The sequence below is a fragment of the Lontra canadensis genome, unplaced genomic scaffold (assembly GCF_010015895.1).
Source record: "Lontra canadensis isolate GAN:19392208 unplaced genomic scaffold, GSC_riverotter_1.0 scaffold86, whole genome shotgun sequence".
NCBI classification, from domain to species: domain Eukaryota; kingdom Metazoa; phylum Chordata; class Mammalia; order Carnivora; family Mustelidae; genus Lontra; species Lontra canadensis.
The window spans coordinates 836,626-852,863 of record NW_022631080.1 but is presented as its reverse complement, the minus strand read 5'-3'; the positions used below and the strand labels follow the sequence as shown (position 1 = coordinate 852,863).

The window sequence follows — 16,238 nt, the reverse complement described above, 5'->3', positions numbered from 1 at the left end:
ATCCATAATGAGAATATGTTGCAAACACTGATGTGGCATGAGATACAGCTCTGACCAGTATATTACTAGCTTGTTTATTTTGCACAATAACCTTATAAAGTAGACAGCAGTATTATTCCCATTTCCCAGGGGAAGAAACCCAGTGAAGGAGAATGCCTGAGGTGCTATAGTTTTTTAGTGGCACAGCTTGGAATACAGCCCAAAGAGTGGGGATTCTGGATTTTTACTCACTGTATTATCACACCTCTCCCAAAGTTACTGTACATGCCATTCATTTCTTCCCTGAATGCCCCTCCTCTGTCTTCATCCAGTTCCTCAAACTCTAAGAATTAACTCAAGCTTGCATCTCTTTTTTCAGGATGCCATCTTTTATATTAGCCTAACTTAGTTCTAAATCAATGCTTCATATTAGTTTGCTAATCAATGACATTCATCAATGACATTGTAGGAAATTGTTATGTTATACTTGCTAGGTTCCCCATGCACTCTACAGCCCACTCTCCAGAGAGCCAGGTTTTGTATCGCTAAATGATACTTATTTCTTTCTTTCTGGACAGAAGAAATTTTATAAATTGCAATGATTTTTCAGTTGTCCAGACTCAACATTTTTACAGGGTTCAAATTTGTACCAACAACCCCTTTCTCTTGCTCCTCCACATGGAAACACTGTAGAAATTATATTTTACAGGTAGTATGGTATTGCCTGAGAAGGGCTTCTAAGTTTTATGGACTTAGAAGAACTACCTAGTTTTTTTTTCTACTTCTCAGAATGGAAAATCCTCAGAGCAATTTTCATCTGAAGTGCTGCATTTGGGTTCTTTCACAATTCCACAACCCTGAGTCAAGTAATGGATGGTGTACAGGCCACAGCATCTCTTGGCTCACCAAGAGCATCTCCTTTTGCTACTCTCAGTGTTCAAGAAATGGGGAAAGTCAGCTAGGTTTACAGAATAGGTAAGAGACTCAGAGACATACCTTTGATAAGTCTCAAATCATTTCCTGTTTATAAAAGCACATGTTAATACACCCATAAAATCTCCAAATGAATGGTCTTTTACTTTTCCTTCAAAATCTCCATGGGAAAAGGTACTTCTGACTTTCAAAGTGAATAAAAATAATGAACCCTGATTACCAGGTATGTTTAAACTGATTTGCAAAGCAAGTGGAAATCATCTTAGTGCATGGTGATAAAAATCTTTTAGACATTGGAGGACAGATTGACTTAAGGTTCTATATTTTCTAAACTAGTGAATATTTGGACGTAAGTGGCTGTTACTCAGTTTGAATTTGTCTTCTCTATTTATGTTCACTTAATTAAAAATGGCAATTTGTGAAAATTAAATTTGTAAGTTTTTCATAGCAATCTAGTGTTTATTTCAGATATTAAATTTGGATACGGAGTGACTATAGAACATTATTACAAACTGATCTCTGTAGTCTTTCTCGGAGTAACAATTGCCAAAATTGAGGTTAGCAGTTTACCCCCCACCAATACCAATAAGTTCCTTGCACTTGCTCCTCTGAAATGCTTATATTATTGTTCAGTACCTGACTTCTCCACTCAAGCAGAGATGGGGACTGCATCTGTCCTGTTTACCACTATAGACCCAGTGCCTAGCACCATGACTAGAACATTTACAGGTGTTGAATCAGTTTCATTGTCTACCTGTTCACACTGGGACAAAAGTCTTTGCAAGTATTCTGCCACCATTTGTTTAGATTCAAGCCAAATATGGCTTGTAATGACATTATAGATGTTATCTCTGCTGTCCTACTCAATATTCCTCCTCCTCCTACAATGTTTAACCTGATTGACAATGGCCCCTACTACTTATAACATTGGCCTTTTAGGGGGAGCACTTGTCACTACATCTTATGTAATAGTTTTATGATGTTGAAAACTATTTCCTGTGATCATGTTGTGTTCTCAAATGGCAAACTTAGATTTATTTATGCTTGCGACCCAAGGCAGGAAGTTAACCTTGAAAATAAGTTAAAATTTGAAAGGTAGTAAATCATAGGACTGAGATTTATAATTTATCTCAGTAAGGAATCTAAAGACCAGGTGTGAAGGAAGAGACATGAGCTAAAAGTAAAAAAAAAAAAAAAAAAAAAACCCTCAAAACAAGAGAACAACCAAAAAAAAAAAAAAAAACCCACAAAACCTGGCTTCTGTTCCAGCACTGATACTAAGTTTTAGCAAGTTGCCTTACTTATCTGGACCTTAATTTTCTCACCTCTCAAAACAAAAGGATTAGCCAGAATGGGGAAGACAAATCAGTGGATGTCTTCATTTGTTCTTCTCCATTTGCTCATGGGAGACATCACTAATCACTCAGTGCTGTATTAGAATACTTTTTAAGACTATGCTCCATGCAGCTAGCCCCCCATTAATGTAGTTCACACACAGACAAAACCTCTTTGTCATCCCTAGGCTACATGACCTTTAAGATGCTCTCCAGCTTTAAAATTCTAATAACTCTATTAAGTAGATAGAAATTTAAGAGTTCAATAATAATCATTCCTCACCATCAAAAGGTAGTCTAGAAAAAAAAAATACAGAGAACTAATAACCCTTCTCTTTAGTTATATCCAGGGCCTGGTATTTTTACTTATTTTACTTATACCCAAGACCTATAACAACCTGAAGAGTTGTTCAGGTTGTAAAGCATATAAGTCACTGTGTGGATTATACTTCTTCAGTGGGTTCAGTGTCTAACCTGCATAGCTGTTCATGGCCCTCTGCTTCCACAAGTTCATTTCTAAATAGCTGTACCTCAGTTCTCTGGCTTCTAATTTGTTTAACTTTATATATTATTTCTGGAAGAGTTATGACTATGAAAAATATTGCTACAGAGGAAAATTTTGATATTCCATACTTTTCATTATAACAGGGTTTTTTTAAAGGTTTTATTTATTTATTTGAGAGACAGTGAAAGAGAGCATGAGAGGCAAGAAGGTCAGAGGGAGAAGCAGACTCCCCGTGGAGCTGGGAGCCTGATGTGGGACTTGATCCGGGGACTCCGGGATCGTGACCTGAGCTGAAGGCAGTTGCTTAACCAACTGAGCCATCCAGGTGCCCTTATAACAGGGTTTTATAAAATTATTTCTCTTGATTTAAACAGAAAGACGTGTGCTGAGAACTCACAGGACATTAGCTGTCACATATAAAACAATAACAACCAAAAACGTAAACTGCCAATGATTAGAAGGAAGTATCATCTGATGCAAACATACATTTCCTTATACACTTATTTCATCAATATTTGTTGATGTTCTAGACACTATGTCAGATACCACAAACGCATTAATAAATAAACAAGACCAATTTGAAATCTCTCTTCTTTGATCTGTAGTCTAACAAGGGGAGGATGGAAATTAAACAAGCGTTGCTCTATGGGAAGGGCAGGGCTGTGAGAGAGCTAGCAAGATAACCCCACTCGGGTGTGATGGGGTGGGGACAGCTTCTCCAAGAAAATTTCACCTTGGCTGAGACCAGAGGAGGAGCAGGAGTTAGCCAAATCAAGTTGAAGGTTTAGAAGAGGAGCATTTCCCGCAGAGGTGATAGTATAGATAAAGGCCTGGAAGTGAGATATGTCATAGCAACTGGAGGAACCAAAGGAGAGTAGTCAAGTGAAGAAAAGGAGGCAGTTTCAGAACACAACTGGAAGGGTCCAAGTGAGTGACAATGCTGATGTGGATGAAACTGGAGATGGAGATGCAAAGCTGTATGAAGTACAGTTTTTGTAGCTATTTAGAAGTTAGAATAAACACTAGTTTGATTGTTAGGTTATGGTAGGGGACTTGAAGGGAAGAGTTAAGTCAGATGTCTAATTTGGACCCTTGAGTAGGTGGTGGTGCCATTATTCAAACCCCTACACAAGAGAGGGGGCGAGTTTGAAGAAAATAGAGGGTAGTGAAGCAGGAAGCGTGGTACTAAGTTCTGTCCTGCACAGTGCAGTTTGAGTTACCCACAGAGCATACACAGGGATATGTCCAACTAGCAGGGTGGACACATTGTACTGATAGAGAAAGTTCTGGGCTTGAGATATCTCATTGGCTTTTGTCAATAGATGGTAATTAAAACCTCTCAAGGGTTTGAAATGGTTTAGGGGAAAGTTTGTAGATGGGAAAGAGAGGGCCCAGAAAAACACCAACAATCCAGGGAAAATAAGAGAAAAATAAACGTAAAGACAGGGAAATTAGCAATTCAATAGGTAGGAGACAAACCAGCTGCTTATGATGTCACAAAATCCAAAGGAAAAGAGGCTTTCAAGAAACATAGCTTTCAGAGTTGTCAAGGGCTATGAAAGAGACAGAAAAGATAAGACCAAAAAATACTCCATTAATTTAGCAACCAAAGAGGGTACTGATAACCTTGATATGAGTAATTTCAGTGTTTATTTTGGAGAACCAAGTAATTACTCAGTGGTAAATAGAGAACCCAGATTGCAGTGGGTTGAGACATGATTGGGAATTGAGAAAATCAAGGAGCAAGTATAAAACAATTCTTTCAAGACTCATGGCTGTGATGGGGAAAGAGAAAGACCATAGCAACAGAAAATGGGTGTAGCGGCAAGAAGAAAAGCATGGTCGTAAGAAGAGAGAGACTTGCGGGCGTCTGGGTGGCTCAGTCATTTAGGCAGCCGACTCTTGGTTTCAGGCTCATGCCATGATCTCGGGATCCTGAGATCAAGCTCTGAGTTAGGCTCCGCACTCAGTGGGGAGTCTGCTCTAAGAGTCTCTCCCTCCACCCCTTCCCATGCTCATTTGCACATGTGCGCTCTTTCTCTCTCTCTCTCTCAGATAAACAGATCTTTTAAAAAGGAAAGAGAGAAAAAGAGACTTGAGCTCATTTAAACGATAGTGGGAAGGAGAGGGTGACTTCAAGGATGGGAAGAATAGAGGGAGGATCAGTAGCCTTGGAAGGAATGAAGGCACATCCTCTACTGCAAGGACAGGGGAGGTGGGAAGGATAGACACAGCTTCTGGTAGTGTTGTAAATGTAGCAAAAGGTTAAGTTAAGGTCCTATTGAATGTATTTTTCTCACTGAAGTGGAAGCTGCACCAAAATGCAGAGTGATGGAGGTGATGTTAGAGTCTGAGATTCAAGCAGAGTAGCAATTTACAATAGCTGCTCTGCGATATTACATTAAGTGTTGACTACAGAATCAGTGGGCAATGAAATTCTTTTTGTTTGCAGTTTTTCATTTTTTTTTAGCGAGACATATATATATATATAGAGAGAGAGAGAGAGAGAGAGAGAGAGCGAGCGCACGCATGTGCACAAGGGCAGGAAGCTGGAGAGGAAGAAAGATAATCTCAAGCAGTCTCCATGCCCAACACAGAGCCTGACCGGAGCTGGATCTCACCACACTGGATCATACCTGAGCCAAAATCAAGAGTCGGACACTTAACCGACTGAGCCACCCAGGCACCCTGTTGTTTGCAGTTTTAAGTCCCTTTCTGAAAGGGACTTAAAGTATATGAAAATTGTTTCAGAATCTTCTTTGCATTTCTTATTTCCACCTCTTTTCCCTTTTTTTTTTTACCTCCCCAATTTAAACCTTCTCCCCCACTTTTATTTTCCAAAGTAGGCCCCACACCCAGGGTGGACCGCAGTGCAGGGCTTGAACTCAGGAACCTGAGATCAAGACCTGAGCTGAGATCAAGAGTTGGTCACTGAACTAACTGAACCACCCAGGCACCCCAACTCCTTCCTATTTTTTTAAATTAAATGTACACCAACTGCCATGAACTCTGCTGATAAAAGACACTGCAATTTAAATTTAGATTTTTGGTTTGTTGTCCTGTTTGTTATTATTAATCCTGGCCACAAAGCTGTCTTGCATAAAATGAGGAAGTTATAATAGAGAAGAATAGTTTTTAATTATCTCATTTATTTAAGACCTTGTGACTAGTCCAAACAGATAATAAAGGCCATGAAAAGCCTACCTTGAGATTTTAACTCCCAGGATAGGTTTTCTACCTAATCAAAAGAACCCAATAATTACTCTGTCTCCTCTTAAATGGTTTCGTTTTCTGTGCACACTGTTTACCCTTTAGATGATTTCCTAAGTGTTAAATTAAGAAAGATTCTCCTGGAAGGCTTGTTCATCATGTCCTAGAATCTCCACTGAGTTAGAGTGGTCCAACTATCACAGTGCTTTGTTTTCAGAATACCTGATCTAAGTCGTGATATCATTCTTTCAAAAGAGAAACCTTTGACCAGATTGGGACAGTGTCTGTCATGTTCTTCCCTGGGGCCTGGCAGAGAATCCGCCTCCTGGTGAGGGCTCAGTCGGTATTTACAGAACAAATGAACGAGTGGACCGTGGCAAATGTGAATCCTGCCACATCACAGGGGAAGTAAGGGAAGACTGCTGTGATGTGGAGAATTGGAGGCAAATAAAGGGTTTGAACAGCCAGATGGTAAACTGGACAGCCTTCAGGAGAAATCACTGGTCCATCATGGAATGACCTACCAAGGTTACCAACACCTTAACTCTCATTATTAGCCCACTTTGGAAATTCTGCAGTTACCCAACTTCCTTCATTACTGATCAGTTCATTATGGTATCATTAATTTATCTGACTTCCTTCATAACTGATCAGCTGATATATATAATTTGCCATATATCTTGAAGTTCTTTGTTTAGGGATTTTAGATTGAAATTCATTCTTAATCCATGACTTATGAATCAAAATTTTGATTTCATTGTTCATGTTCTTGATGGCTTTTCTTGTTTGGGAGGTTATCTTTTTTTTTTTTTTAATGTTTCTGTTCTCCTTGAGTATGAATAGAAGTGTCTTGGAAGAAGTCTTTGATTGGCATGGGAGCCCTCACAAAGTCATTTTTGTACATGTAAACTTGGTATTAAATGTCAGGTATGAAATACGTAAGGGACGAATTACTTCTCCATAAAGGAGAACTTAGTAAGTTTCAGGAAAGTGAATTCTTTCCAGTCTGCCTTGCCGACAAGTGCAGAAACTTTGATCTTCATTTGCTGAGAGGAATATGGCAGATGATACACGGTAGATGTTAGAGTAATGCTCACTTACATTCCTTTTTGTAAGAAAAAAATATCTTTCTTTCAAGAATTTATTCTAGGATCTTTCTCTTGACAATGTTCTCATTCTTATCTCTGCCACACATAGGCTCACAAACCATTTTCTTTGAAGGGCATTTTGTTATTGGTCCTTTTTTTAATTTTTCCTCCCATAGTAAACAGAACCGAAGGTGTTTACTTCCCCTGGTGAGAAGGTCCCTGGGTGGACACACAGTAGTGTGAACCTCTGGCTTTTCTCTGCTTGTCATTCCCTGAGTGTGAGGAACAGGTGCAATGATCAATTCACTGCCCTCAGTGAACTGCAGGCGGGAAGGAACCAATGTGTTGCAGACCTTTTGTTCCTTGGAGAGAATGATTCTGAAGAAAGGCTACCTCAGCTGATACTGAGAAAACATAAGGACTCGGGACTTTTTTCCCCACTTTATGGATAGCTAAAGGTTTACCCATTCTGATTTGCTCAGGATGGTCCCAGTTTATGCCTGTTGGCTCTCATGTGATGGTTAATAGTACCCCTGTACACTCTCAAAATTGTTCCTGCTTGGACAATAGACTATAGAATTCCCCTAATTACATGGACCCAAGAGTAGAAAACCCTGTCTATGTGTCCTGATGTGAGAACTTGGTACTTTAGGAAAACAAAATTGTGTGTGACACATATGCAGAACAGGTGAATGAGGCTAGATAACTGAAAAATTTAGCTCCACTTATTGAGTGCCTACTGTGTGCTCGCCACTGTGCCAGGTGCTGAAGCAGAGCGTCAGCTATATCCTGCAGAGTTCACCTCCCACATGCAAGCCAGACCTGGAAGTACCCCTTCACTCCTTCCCATGACTTGGTATATGAATCAGATTTGGGATATGCCACTGCTGGGCTTTTATTTATTTATTTTGGGGGAGCTTTAATGTCATGGTATCATGTTTTAATTAATAGAACATCATGTTATGAAATTTTTGAATCAGATCTTTTCCCTAGGCATCAAATGTGTTATCAGTGAAAATTTGACATCTAGATATGAGAAACAAAAGAGATAAAGAAAATAATAATGAGATTTTTATAAAGGATGAAGACGTAACATTTGGGTTTTTTAATGTGTTGCCGCAACCTCAAGAATCATAGGAGGTATTTCCTTTAGAAATAACACAAGACATGAACCCGGTGCCTTCCTCACTCTCTACCCTTTTTGATGGGAAATTTCATGGCTGTGACAGAGAAGCATGTTGAGAAAGACCAGAGTTTTATTATTTGTAGACTTTTAAGTGACTAAAGGAAGTTACTCCCAGGGCTAGAAACTGATGGAGAATCTAGCTCTGAAGGTCAAGGTAACAGTCGGAGTTCAGCACAGACAAGAAAAACCACTCTAGGTATGATCATCACAGAATGAGCCAGTACAGCGTTGCATACTAAATCTTAGGAAAGGCTGAAGGAGCAGATTTTAGACTTGGCTTCCAGGATAGAATCCTAAAGCCAGATAGAACTGACTCACTAGGGAATATATACCATCTCTGAGGTACCCCTGAAGCAATGAATTCAAGAATGTTCCCTGCAACTGTAAACTAGGATTCCGGAAGTTGAAATCTAGAGGCTAACCACTTCTGTAGCTGCTATTAGCAACAGCCTTCCCTCAATCCGGAGCCTGGAGAATAGAGTCTGGAACTACAATGTGGGAAATCCCACATTTCTCTGACTAAGATTGCCAAGAGAAGTAGTCAAAAGAAGCAGGGAGATGGCCTGGACCTTACTTCCACCTTCCAAATCCCTCACAAGCACATCTACTTGATATAAAGTTGCCAGATTCAGCAAACAAAAACAATGCACGCAACATACTTACACTAAGAAAAAAAAATCCATGGTTTATCTGAAATTCAAGTTTAGCTGGGCACCCTGTATTTTATCTGACAGCCCTAACTTACTGAAACCTAATTCTTCTACATAACCCTAGCTGCATAGAAGTCTGTCAAATGCAGTCTTTAATTTCCAGCAGGTTCAGTGGTGTGGGGAGGTTTCAGTGAGCCAACCCATAGCATTAACCAGTGTAGTTTTCCTCACAAGAATGGCTGAAGCCTTTCTGCCCCCACTTTTGCTACCATCTGAATATTTCACTCTGCATTCTTACACTCTTTGAAGTCCTACCCATATGGGATTCATTTTGTTTAACTCAGCTTCCTTTTTTTAAAATGCACAAATCTCCCAGGATGTGCAAATGCTCAGAGTATGCTCGAAGAATACAGTTTTCAACCTGTGGGAGAGAAGGAAGGCTTACAAGGACCCGAGGAAAGGTGGAGATAGAAAAGGCTGGACACCAGGAGGTAGAGCAAGAAGGGCAGGTGCCCATTCAGATCTCCTTTGCTTATTGTTCCACATCGGGCAGACTCGACATTCAAAGAGAAATATTTTCTTTCCATACTCCCTCTCCCTTTTGTACCCCACAAAATGCATGCCTCCCAAATCACATAACCCAAAATAATGCTATCAAAATGACATAGATCATCGGCATTAGAGATCAAATAGCTGTATATTTTCTGGCCTGAAATGTATATGACTACCATTACCGTGGAAATTTGAGTTTTGGGTTCTGAACCATTGACTTGCAAATGACTTTGGTTACAGAACTCTTTGTAAGTTGTGGACTACTTTTACTTATTTCAGAAAGAAGAATGCTGTATTTGCACCATGCTAATTAACTATTTAGTGAGAAGAAATGTCAGCTTGGAGCATGAAAAGAAATACTGCCTCTCAGAGAAGTCAAGGCTGATGAAAAACAATCATGCCAGCACAACGCCGCTCTTCAGAAATGCGGAAACTCTTTTTTGTTCCCCCATTTTCCCTAGGATTTTCACTTCTGCATTTAAAACAGTTGGGTAATTCAAGTTTCGAGGCTACTGATTGTAACAGAAAATCAGGAGTAATTGGAAGCAGTGGGATGTTGGGAGTAGTAATCCAGGTAGCTGCTCTCCATGTTATCCTGTAGAACTTTCCGTGGCAATGAAATCAGGCAGTGAAAGTCTGGCTGAGTGAGGGCAAGCACACAATCCTACAGTGAATGATGCCGTCTCTTCAATCCTTTTATCTCTGATGCCCAGTGGGAAGGAGTTGAATTCTTTGGCAGGAAACTTTATCCAAGGGTTGATTGGGGTTATTTAGCTAAAAAAGTGTGTTGTTACAGTGAAATCAAACTTTCCATGAATTGTTTGCTGTTTAGGCAAATCAAGAGTAGCATTGCATCTTTGATAAGGGAGGTGAGTTTTGCAGATTAACTTGTGAGCTTTCTTTGGAATAGATGAGATATAAATTGTGTTCCTTTCAAAGGCACAGTAGATTCATTTTATCTTCAAAAGTGGACTTTCTTTGAACCTGGTGTCCTACTTCTGCCTATCAAAACGTTATTGATGGAAATTGGAAGGGGAGGTGAACCATGAGAGACTGTGGACTCTGAAAAACAATCTGAGGGTTTTGAAGGGGTGGGGGGAGGGAGGTTGGGGGATCCAAGTGGTGGGTATTGTAGAGGGCACGGATTGCATGGAGCACTGGGTGTGGTGCAAAAATAATGAATACCGTTATGCTGAAAAAATAGAAAATTAAAAAAAAAAAAAGGTAGCCACTTCACCAACTGAGCCACCCAGGCACTTTTCTTTAACCCATTTAAAATTGGATTGTTTGTCTTCTTCCTATTGACTTTTGAGCATTCTTTCAATGTTCTCTTAGGAGACCTTCAGCAGGTATGGAAATTACGCCTAGTTCCTCTCTATGTGTGACATGACTTTGCATTCTCTCAGCAATGTCTTCTGAAACACCAATGTTTTAAATTTTGATGCAGTCCAGTTTATCAATTTGTTCTTTCATTAGTGAGAATTTTGGTATCATATCTAAGAAATCAGTGGCCAGGGCCTCCTGGGTGACTCAGGAGGTGAAGTGTCTGCCTTTGGCTCAGGACATGATTCTGGGGTCTGGGATCCAGCCCTACGTTGGGCTCCTTGTTCAGCAGGGAGCCTGATCCTCCCTTTCCCAGTGCTTCTACACTGTTTGTGCTCTCTCACTCTGCTCCACAAATAAATAAAATCTAAAAAAAAAAATTATTGCTCTGAAAAGTGTGGTAGCTATTGGATGAGAATTTGTCATCAAGTCAGTTAAATACCCCTGAATTAATTTTTACTGACTATTATTTAAATTCATACATCTAATGATATTTTAAAACCCCACAAGCTAGTTTGTAACTCCCAACATCACAAGGATAAATTTGATTCCATAGATGAAGTGTTGTGCCAAATGAGTTATAGTCAAAGAGAGAAACAGAAAAAAAAATCAGTGGAATTCTCAATGCTCTATGTAAGTCAGATATTTAAGGCTTTTTCATCCTATGAAGCTCCTCATGATATGTTGAAAAGAGATGGTATTTAAAAGGCCCCAATCGTCTTCTAAATGCTTCAGAATCCATTATTTAATTATGATCTTAGATCTAAAATCTGGTCTTTTAAAGGACTTAATATGCCCTGAGTGGTAGAAAATGTGATTTCCAAATCGTACGATATGAGTAGCTCTCCGTGAGTAAACCAGTAGCCCAGTAATAATTTCATCTTGCTGGGGAAATACTGTAATTAGAGATACTTATAAATGAGGATCTGGGTAGGCCAGGTATTTGGGAAACTGCAAAGCTGAAAGTCACATTGATTTTATAGTGAAGATTCAGCCAAGTTACTCTTGAGGTTTCAAAAATGGACCTGCCCAAGGAACATGTTCTTGCTTTTGCAGGCACCGGGCAGTTTTCCAGAAGCAAGCATTCATCATCCATTTGGGGAACTATAACGTGTAGTTTCCACTTTTCTAGTGATGGAACTTAAAACCAGGAGAAGAGGCTGTAGGATTTATGGAGATCCACTTCTCTGGGCCAGCAAGTCCTCTTGGCTTTCACCGGTCTGTTTGTCAGCATTCACTGCCACATTCGAGGAGTTTCTTGCAATCTCTGAAGTCTAAGATACAGAGTAAACAGAGGAGGGTACAGAACTCTAACTCATATTCTTGGGCTTATCTCTCCAATGGAGAGGCTGTCTTATCTTCTTTTATTTTTTCCTAATCAACCCATTAGCATGAAACAAGGACATGTAATCTTACCAGAGTAAAATTGGGGTCGTGTCATAGGCTAGTTGAGTGAGTGCTCCATGGCACAATGATGTATGGCTGCCAGGCAACAATGCCGCTACCACATCAGATCTGCCCTTTAATTACATTCTAAATCTCATTTGAAGAGATTTTATCATTATGGAAATTGCTCTGTGAATTTGCCCATGATGAAACCCAATAAAAGTTTTCTGAGAAGAATTGAAGATGGAGGGAGATGAATCAGCAGCTAAAACATTATCTTCAGACAGAATTGTCCTGGCTTTAGGCAAAACCACCCATGCAGTAACAGAATGTCGCCATGGACTCAGGTGTATCTTCCTGGTTATTACAGGGCGTTTGTGCCTGTGGCACTAGCTCTTCTTCCAGGAGCTGGAGAAAGAGTTCTGCTTTCCAGCTTAGCTGGACTTTTTCTCCCCAACCTCAAAGCCATTGCTTGAATTTCTTTCTTTTTTAAGATTTTATTTATTTATTCGACAGAGAGAGATCACAAGTAGGCAGAGAGGCAGGCAGAGAGAGAGAGGAGGAAGCAGGCTCCCCACCAAGGAGAGAGCCCAAAGCGGGGCTCGATCCCAGGACCCAGGGATCATGACTTGAGCTGAAGGCAGAGGCTTTAACCCTCTGAGCCACCCAGGCGCCCCCATTGCTTGAATTTCTAGTGGCCAAACCAAATCCTCTGGTATCTGCCTTGTGTTCTGGACTTCATGCCTAGATGCAGAGCCGGCCTGAGGTTCTTGAAATGAAAGATGGCTTTCTTTTCATGAAATAAAGAATACCTCTGCTTTCTTCTTAAGGTCATTTAAAAATAATCCAGACTGCTAGGTTATGGAAAGCACATAAGGAGAATTCATAGGGAAAGAGTAAAGTCAAAATGTTCATTTCTCGACCACAGGGATTGTCCCCCATCTGTGTAGCTCAACCAATTTCAAGTTTCCTTTTAAGCACATTCTTGATCATCCCTTTCTTCAATCTTGAACCGTACTCTTGAGCTACAGGACAGACATTCTAGAGCCATAGCTGCACTTAACCCAGAATGCCAACTTCTGTGTCTTTCCATGGGCCCCTGGCTCGATGCACTCTTTTCCTCCATGTCACTCCCCCTCCCTGTTTCATGTGTTCTTTCCCAAGAAGATGACGGGTCACAGTGGAAAAGGGCCAGTTTACTTGAACGCGGCTAGAGTGACAGGAATTTTGTAGCACCCGAGGGTGTCTTCTGTAAGGTACCATACCCCGCTCCATATGTAGTCATTTTATGCCTAGGATCAGTGAGACTAATCACAAGAGGCTTAAGTTAGCAAAATTGTATTGTACTCACATCTTTCAATGTGTTCTTCTTCCTGGGAGTTTTCTATTAAAACAGTACTTGAAAGATATATTGTCTTCATTAATTCATTGTATTTCTTGCAGATTGAGATAGCTGCCAGCAAGCTACTGCCCATCTATTTCCTCTCAGTGGGTCTTGGAAGCCCATAAAATTAGAGATCATATTTTGTGGTCATGAGTATTTGTGTAGGTTTCTCAGGAGAGGATCCATAATTTTCATAAAGGCATTCATGACTGCCAGGAGGTTAAGGGCCATTATGTGAGACCAATGTTCATTCTCAAAGCAGGTCGGTCCCTGGAGGTTCATTCTCAAAGCAGGTCGGTCCAGCATCGTCTGGAAACTTGTTAGAAAGGTAAATTCTTGATTTCTACACGAGATCCACAGAATCATGAACTCCAGGGTCGAGGCCCAGGAGCCTGTGTTTTCATAAGCCCTCCATGTGATTCTCAAGTCCACTCAACTTTGAGGAACACTACACTAGACAGGTTACTGATACATGCTGCAAAAGTTCATGTTCACAGGTACATGGGGATGACACAGAGAAAACAAACTCCTCCCTCCTACCCCTCATGTACCTTTCCCTCTGGCCACACAGAGTTGCTCAGCTCTGGCATGTACTCTTGTCTCATTTCAGCTCATCTTCAACTTAACTCTTGACCTTCCCAATGTTTCAAATCTCATCCTCTCACTTCTCTCCTGGTCAGCTCCTCCTCATCCCTCAAGACCCTACTCGCCTATTATCAAGGGTGGATGGCATCCGCAATTGGTGACAGAACTAATTGCTCTGTTCCCATCAGGCTGTGTCCACTTTAACATTATCGTGTACCATGATCACTGAAGACTTTTTCAGGAGACTATGGGGTCCTTGAAATAAGAAACTTATCTCTTGAGGTTTTACAACTGTCTTCGGACATGATTTGGGCAAGACCCCCATCTTACTGCCAAAAGGGAAAAAAAATCAGAAAGTCAGAAAGGAACAAAATTCTAACAGGACGAGGCAGAGGGGTTTTTCAGTAAGTCCCTCTATTTTTTACCCAAGATAACATTAATAATTAGGTATCATCCACATTTGTTTCTTAGTACCCTGCTGCTGAGGTTTTTCTCTATTAAACTCTCAACTATGTCAGAAATTTCAGCAAATGAACCAAGAGAGACTGTGGATTCTGAGAAACAAACTGAGGGTTTGGGAGGGGACAGAGTGGGGGATTAGTAAGCCTAGTGGTGGGTATTAAGGAGGGCATGTATTGCATGGAGCACCGAGTGTGGTATATTAACAATGAATCTTGTTTATGAAAAAACACTGAAAAAATAAAATTAAAAAAAAAGAAATTTCAGCAGAGGTTCATGATAATGTATAGTCCCTCCCTCTGTCCCTATCTGAGAAGAGTCAACAAAAAGCATCTGTCCACAGTAAAACACTGTGGACATAATCTGTTTACCACTTCTCTTTCTTGGGCTGACCAGACTTCTTGATGCATATCAAGATGCAATAACAATGATGCAATCATACTCTCATTTTTCCTTCCTTACTCAGGGCACTGCGAGGCAGGTTTCCACTGTTTTGTGACATAGTCCAGTGTAGCTCCCACATAAAAATTCTTATGATGTAAAATAATCTATCAAGACTTCCATCTTTCTGTTCTAGTCCTTTATTAAAATTTACATTATTTTTCTCATAGGCGTGGAAAAACCTAAGCCTTTCCAGACCTTACTGTCCTACAGATAGTTTTTCAGATGTACCTGTTCTCAGATGAAAGAAGCAGCATCACAGGCCTAAGGACAAGGATGCCTTGGGTCTGTTTCAACAAGGTGGTCCAGAGTCTCCAGGATGTTCCAAACTGATCTGAATGCTTTGGGAAAAAAGATTAATGGTTATGCAATAGAAGACTCATGAGTAGGTTTCTAGCTTCAGCATAGTGGGTTCTAGGAATGAAGAAATAGCCTAGACATTTTGCTAGGTGCTATTTTGCCAGTTTTCTCATTTATGAGATCTCCTTTGGCAGCTAGGTCAGTGTTACCTATCTTTATATTAATGTTCATATGCATATTCCTTCTTCTTCCTTTACCTTATACATTGGAAAAGAGAGTATATTTTTTCCCAATCACCATCTGCCCTGTTCCATGAGAGAAGAAAAGCTAAATAGGGGGAAGTAACTCCCTAGGCACACACACACACACAAAAAAAACCATTACACTCTCCAGAAAAAGCAATTTGCTCTACTTGGTAGTAGACAGAAATTAACTCACCAAAGAACAGCAGGGAATCAGACCTAATTATGTCAGTGGGACTTTAGTTAACATCATGATACTAGAACCTTCTTTAACATTCACTCTTTATGGATACCTAGAATTCATTTTAAAGGTAATATCTCTAAGCTTTTGAGGAATGAATACCCGCTAATGAATACAGTCATGTCCAATGTGTATTTCTGAATTATTTGGAAACTGTCCTGCTATTTAAAGTGAAAAGATATAAAATCATCTTAGATTTATGACGTCATTAATCCATTCCAAACAGTTGCTTCAGTGTTGGGTTGTTTGTGGTTGTGTTGGGATATTAGGAGGGGTTTCTTTGGAAGGGTGGGGGGCGGAATAAAGTTGTTCTGCATTTACAACATTCATAATTAAAATGAGCCAGAGGAAATTAGCTACATGACTGTTATGATTTCTAGTGTATCGTCAAAAATAATTATGGCACTTTCCCATATGTTCTTGCCATCTTCTTACATATT

At 40.1% G+C, this 16,238-nt stretch overlaps 1 protein-coding gene across 4 annotated transcripts in view; it reads left to right on the top strand.

Annotated features, from left to right (window-relative positions):
• The window catches only part of DMD (dystrophin), a 2,197,254-nt gene that overhangs the window by 1,806,860 nt on the left and 374,156 nt on the right, over positions 1 to 16,238 (top strand). The gene's annotated exons all lie outside the window — the stretch shown is intronic.